A 7,238-nucleotide genomic window follows, 5' to 3' on the forward strand; every position below is an offset into this window, starting at 1 on the left:
GGCCCTGCTGGGCTGAAGACAGTGAAGGATGGGATAGAACAATATGACTCTGATCCCAATGCCTGCTTCCCACACCCTAGGGTGACTAAGAACAGACCTGAGGCATTCAACTTAAAACTTTCTTGCTTATTGTTGATTTTGTTTTTTCCTTATTTCCCTTTAGGGACCATTGGAAAATTGGTATCAGAGGACCTGGATGATGAATTTGGAAGAGAATTAAGATGAGAGAGAGAGAGAGAGAGAGAGAGACAGAGAGAGAGAGAGAGAGAGAGAGAGAGAGAGAGAGAGAGAGAGAGAGACAGAGACAGAGACAGAGACAGAGAGACAGAGACAGACAGACAGACAGATAGACAGACAGACAGATAGACAGACAGAGACAGATAGGGAGACAGAGACAAACAGATACATAGAGACAGAGACAGACAGAGACAGATGGACAGAGAGAGACAGAGAGAGAGAGACAGAGAGAGAGAGACAGAGACAGAGAGAGACAGAGAGAGAGAGAGAGAGAGAGAGAGAGAGAGAGAGAGAGAGAGAGAGAGAGAGAGAGAGAGAGAGAGAGAGAGAGAGACAGCCAGAATCTTTTCTAAGAAAAGCAATAAAAATCAATTCAGTAATACTCTGCAGTTCAGCTTCTGGGCTGGGTTGGGCTCTGAGGGAGAGAGCTGTGCAAAGAAGGACCCCACCATAGGAGGGCTCAGCTTTACGATCCCTGACTCCATAAAAATCTGTCAACAAAACAAAACTCAAAGAAGGGTGTACAGTTAGATAGGTACTTTCTGGGGTTGGTAAGACTGGCTCTTACCTTGCTGAGACTGTGCTGCTCTCCCACCAGGGAAGGTTGCCTGCCTTTGTGTTCATTTTGGGTTCTTTCAGACAGACATGTGATGGACACATATAAATGGATGAACGGGTCTTCTACCATTCTGCAGTCAGCAATGTGAGAGTCAGCCAGCATTACTTTGTCATTCCTCTTTCCCACTTCCAATTCCTTGGGCCAATATACACGACGGCAGCCTGTGGATTGGGATGGAGAGGGGCAGAGGATCATAGACTGATACCCAGAAGGGACCTTCCAGGTTATCTGGTCCAATTCCATCATATGAGGAAACTGAGATACCTGGTCATATAGTGTCAGAGATAGGTTTTGAATGCAGGTCTTCAAAACTTCACATCTCAGACTCTGTGCACCAAGCTATACTGCCTTTTAAAATGGTGTCTGCATGTAAAACCCAGTAGAATTGTACATCAGCTATGGGAGGGAGTGGGGTGAGGGGAGGGAAAGAACATGAATCTTGTAATCATGGAAAGATATTCTAAATTAACTAATTAAATAAAAATTTCCAAAATAAATAAAAAAATAAAAATAAAAATGGTGCCTGTTTGGTTGTGAAATTAGGTTCCTGGTAAACTCTAGAATCCCCAGCAATTTAATTTCAATTTGACAAACATTTATTATTGAGCAGTGACTTTTTAAACCAGGCACGATGCTAGAGGGGAAAAAAGATTCCTGCCCACAAGAAGATTGCATTCTAGCATTACAAAATATTGCAGAAAGATAATTGATAACCTAAAGGAAAATGTACAGGTAACCAATGATATTTATTATCCAATAGGGCCCCATCACTCTTCAGGTCGCCCATGACTTTTTCAACACTATATGAATCTCTCTGGAGCTAAGACCTTGTGCCTGGGGAAGACAGAGCATCCCATGGACAATGGTCTTTAGCCTAGGTGGCAAAGAGGGCTTCTGTGCACACAAACTATTATTCCATTGATGTCATTCAAAAGACTGTTGTCCCTTTCCCTCCGATCCTTTTCCCTTGGCCCCTGAAATTATTTTGTGTCTTAGGATCATGGATTTGAGGTTGGAAGGGACCTTAGAAGACATCTATTTCAACTTCCTCATTTTTAACAATATATTTTATTTCCCTTAATTACATGTAAAAATACATTTAACGGGGGCAGCTGGGTGGCTCAGTGGATTGAGAGCCAGGCCTAGAGACGGGAGGTCCCAGTTTCAAATCTGGCCTCAGACACTTCCCAACTGTGTGACCCTGGGCAAGTCACTTAACCCCCATTGCCTAGCCCTTACCACTCTTCTGCCTTAGAGCTGATACATACTATTGATTCCAAGATGGAAGGTAAGGGTTTTAATTTTAAAAAATTAAAAAAAAAATAAATACATTTTACCATCCTTTAGAACAAAAAAATTTAGTCCTAAATTCTCTCCTTCTCTCCCTCCCTTCCTTTCCTCTCCTTGAGGTGGTAATCTGATATGGATTTTTACATGTGCAATCACACAAAACATTTCTCCATATTAGTCATTTTGTGGAAGAGATCTTGAACAAAAAAAATGAAGAAAAAAAGCAAAATATAGTACATTTTGGTCTGCATTCAGGCTCCATCAGTTCTTCCTCTGGAAACAGATGGTATTTTTCACCATGCGTTTTTAGGAATATCTTGTATCTTATTTTGTTGCTGAGAATAACAAAGTCATTCATAGTTGTTGATCAAATGACATTAATGTTACTTTGTACAATGTTCTGGTCTGCTCACTTCACCTTGCATCAGTTCATGTAAGTCTTTCCAGGTTTTTCTGAAGTCATCTTGCTTATCATTTCTTATAGCACAAGTGTATTCCATTACAATCATACCACAACTTCTTCAGCCATTCCTCTCACTTTCCAATTCTTTGCTACCAGAAAAAAAGAGCTACAATAAATGTTTTGGTACATGTAGGTCCTTTCCATGCTTCCTTTAAAAAGAATCTCTTTGGGAACACAGACCTAGTCAACTTCCTCATTTTTTCAGAGGGAAAAACTGATGCCACACAGATTACAGGTGTCAGAGCTGAGATCTGAACCACAAATCTTCTGACTTCAGCTGTAATTTCTTATGACTATTTCATGCACTGTACACATTTTGTAGCACTTCATCTATTTACATGATCTATTCCTCCTCTCTTCCAGGAAGTTCTTTGAGGGTAGAGGATGTTTTATTTCTGTTTTTAAATCCTAGTACTTAGAATTATCACTTCACACAGTAGGTGTTTAATAAATGCACAAGTATCTTGGGAACATGATGTGCCCTCCCCTCAGGAGAATGGAAGTTCTTTGAGGGTAGAGGATGTTTTATTTCTGTTTTTAAATCCTAGTACTTAGAATTATCACTTCACACAGTAGGTGTTTAATAAATGCACAAGTATCTTGGGAACATGATGTGCCCTCCCCTCAGGAGAATGGAAGTTCTTTGAGGGTAGAGAATGCTTTGTTTCTATCTTTGTGTCTCTGCATATAGTAGGTACTTAGTAAATGCATGTTGAAATGAAAATAAAAGTGAACCAGGCTTGACCAGAGAGAAAGGTGAGACAATATGCCTTTCTCCTTTTGTTGGAGAGGTGATGATGGGGTTGGTGGCAACAGTGGGAATGATGGGAGTTTTTATATTATCAGTTTTTATATTATATCATCAGATGTGTTTACTAGTTCTACTGAACTAAAAAAAAAACCCAAACAAACCTAACCTTTGTTATAAGGAAAGTCTGGGTGGATGGGTGGAGAGGAAGGGATATATTAGGAAATGGACATAATAAAAGCAAAAGGCAGCACCCCCCCCCCACCAAAAAACAACAACTAAAGAGCAGCAAAAATATGAGGTACATATTCATATCAAAATAAAAGCTGAATGATTCAATCAAAATCTAATAAAATCTAAACCACACTCAGGGGCAAAAAAAAAAAAGCTCATTGACATGAATTTCAGAAATCCTGAGCTATATGATATTTGGCCTGTGTGTGTGTGTGTGTGAAAAATCTTACCATCAGTATGTACTTCTTACAAATTCCCATTGGATAGCAGGAATCAATTCTTTGGGTGGACGGTAAGGCCAGATCCAGAGTGGATGATAGATAAAGGGTTGACCTCAGAGTCAGGAGGACCTGGGTTCAAATCTTGTTTCTGACCCATACTAGCTGTGTGACCCTAGACAAGTAATTTGATGTCTCATTGTCTCCCCAGGAAATGCTTTTAAGATTCTAAATGATGGAGGAGATAGTTGCTGCATTGGTGGAAAGAGTTCTTTCACTAGTAGCTTAACACAGATGAAAAAATGGGTCTTGGACTTCTCTCTCCCTCCAAAAAAAAAAAAAAAGATCAGGTCCCATTAATCAGTCTGTCATTCGAAGGACATGCTCTCTAGGGAGAGAGGAATTATTGACAATGGTCTTGGCATGGAACAAAGGGGGTGAAATGGAGAGCCTGGCTTTGGAAGCACTTCCCTCCCCCATAATGGGAGCTTAGTGGCATGCAGGAAGCAGTCCTAAGTGATCAAGTCTCTGAGATGACAGTCTGCTGTGAACTGTTCCTTTTCAGCTGAAGATAATACCAGGGCATGCTAGCTAAGGGAAGTGGGATGGGCAGGGGAGCAGGGTGAAAGGGATTGGGGGGGGGGCTTTTGTTTGGCTGCCAAGCTTTTGAGAAACAAGGTATAAGGGGGAAAGTACTGATCTGAGATAAAGAATTTCTGGGTTCGACACCAAGTTTTGCTACTTAAGTAGCCAATGACATTGTAGGCAAGACACTTTACCACTCTCAGCTTTGATGTGCCCATCTGTAAAATGGGGAGAGCAATATGTGTCTCCCTCCTGGAGTTGGAGCACAGTAATACCAACGTAGGGACCATGAGTTCCTCCAAGGAAGAGTTGCTGATGTGTATTTGCTTTTTGCCCATAACATTTTTTTTTCTTTAAAAAACAAATAAGGCGTCCTCCGTGAAGCTTCCGAGCCGAGAGGAGCGCTTCTGCTTCCTCGATCCCAGCGTTCTTCTCTTCCGAGGAGGGGCTCAGACGACCGGATCGCAACCATGACTGAGGCCGAGGTGAACCCCAAGGCTTACCCGCTGGCAGATGCCCAGCTCACCAAAAAGCTTCTGGACCTGGTACAGCAGTCCTGTAACTACAAGCAGCTGCGGAAGGGTGCCAATGAAGCCACCAAGACTCTCAACAGAGGCATCTCCGAGTTCATCGTGATGGCTGCAGACGCCGAGCCCTTGGAGATCATCCTCCATCTGCTCCTGCTCTGTGAGGATAAGAACGTGCCCCACGTATCCGTGCATTCCAAGCAGGCGCTGGGCCGGGCTTGCGACGTCTTGTGGCCGGTCATCGCGTGCTCATCACCATCAAAGAAGGCTCTCAGCTCAAGCCTCAGATTCAGTCCGTCCAGCAGTCCATCGAGAGACTCTTAGTCTAATGCAGCCCCTTCTGCTCAGGGGGTGGGGGGTGTCGGTGGATTCCTTAGTTCAAGGATGCAGGTGGCCACAGACTGTTCTCAGGTGACTTTCCAACGCTAAACGTTTTTATTGCCGATTAGTCATTTGTCTTGCTGTCCTTTTCCTGGGCCGCCTGCCATTGTGCAGGCACCGGGTGGAGGGAGATCTTTGGGGGGTGGGGAGGGAGGGCCCTCTTCATAGCCCAACCCAGACATGGCACCACCAAGGCTTCCCTGTCCTCTTAGAATCCACGTAATGTAAAATACTTAGGAATCTATCTGCCGAGACAAACACAGGAACTATATGAACACAACTACAAAACACTTTCCACACAGCTAAAACTAGATCTAAACAATTGGAAAAACATTGATTGCTCATGGGTAGGATGAGCTAACATAATAAAAATGACAATCCTACCCAAATTAATTTACTTATTTAGTGCCATACCCATTGAACTACCAAAAAACTTCTTTACTGAATTAGAAAAAAACCCATAACTAAGTTCATTTGGAAGAACAAAAGATCAAGGATATCCAGGGAAATCATGAAAAAAAATGCAAAGGAAGGAGGACTTGCAGTCCCAGATCTCAAACTATACTATAAAGCCGTGGTTATCAAAGCAATTTGGTACTGGCTAAGAGACAGAAAGGAGGATCAGTGGAATAGACTTGGCATAAATGATCTCAGCAAGACAGTTTATGACAAACCCAAAGACCCCAGCTTTTGGGACAAAAATCCATTATTTGATAAAAACTGCTGGGAAAATTGGAAGACAGTGTGGGAGAGATTAGGTTTGGATCAACACCTCACACCCTACACCAAGATAAATTCAGAATGGGTGAATGACTTGAACATAAAGAAGGAAACTATAAGTAAATTAGATGAGCATAGAATAGTATACATGTCAGACCTTTGGGAAGGGAAAGATTTTAAAACCAAGCAAGACTTAGAAAGAGTCACAAAATGTAAAATAAATAATCTGGAATACATCAAATTAAAAAGTTTTTGTACAAACAAAACCAATGTAACCAAAATCAATAGGGTAGCAACAAATTGGGAAACAATCTTCATAAAAACCTCTGACAAAGGTTTAATTACTCAAATTTACAAAGAGCTAAATCAATTGTACAAAAAATCAAGCCATTCTCCAATTGATAAATGGGCAAGGGACATGAACAGGCAATTCTCAGCCAAAGAAGTCAAAACTATTAATAAGCACATGAAAAAGTGCTCTACATCTCTTATAATCAGAGAGATGCAAATCAAAACAACTCTGAGGTATCACCTCACACCTAGTAGATTGGCTAACATGACAGCTATGGAAAGTAATGAATGCTGGAGGGGATGTGGCAAAGTAGGGACACTAATTCATTGCTGGTGGAGTTGTGAATTGATCCAACCATTCTGGAGGGCAATTTGGAACTATGCCCAAAGGGCAATAAAAGACTGTCTGCCCTTTAATCCAGCCATAGCACTGCTGGGCTTGTACCCCAAAGAGATAATAAGGAAAAAGACTTGTACAAGAATATTCATAGCTGCACTCTTTGTGGTGGCCAAAAATTGGAAAATGAGGGGATGCCCTTCAATTGGGGAATGGCTGAACAAACTGTGGTATCTGTTGGTGATGGAATACTATTATGCTCAAAGGAATAATGAACTGGAGGAATTCCATGGAGACTGGAACAACCTCCAGTAAGTGATGCAGAGCGAAAGGAGCAGAACCAGGAAAACATTGTACACAGAGACTGATACATTGTGGTACAATCGAAGGTGATGGACTTCTCCATTGGTGTCAATGCAGTGTCCCTGAACAATCTGCAGGGATCTAAAAAACACTATCCACAAGCAGAAGATAAACTGTGGGAGTAAAAACACAGATGAAAAGCAACTGCTTGACTACAGGGGTGGAGGGGATATGACTGAGGAGAGACTCTAAATGAACACTCTAATGCAAATACCAACAACATGG

General features: G+C 41.8%; 1 pseudogene; it reads left to right on the plus strand.

Annotated features, from left to right (window-relative positions):
- Positions 1-4,769: 4,769 nt before the first annotated feature.
- LOC100021588 (NHP2-like protein 1) lies at positions 4,770-5,274 on the plus strand (annotated as a pseudogene).
- Positions 5,275-7,238: the final 1,964 nt, after the last annotated feature.

The sequence above is a fragment of the Monodelphis domestica genome, chromosome 6 (genome assembly GCF_027887165.1).
Source record: "Monodelphis domestica isolate mMonDom1 chromosome 6, mMonDom1.pri, whole genome shotgun sequence".
Classification (NCBI taxonomy): Eukaryota; Metazoa; Chordata; class Mammalia; order Didelphimorphia; family Didelphidae; genus Monodelphis; species Monodelphis domestica.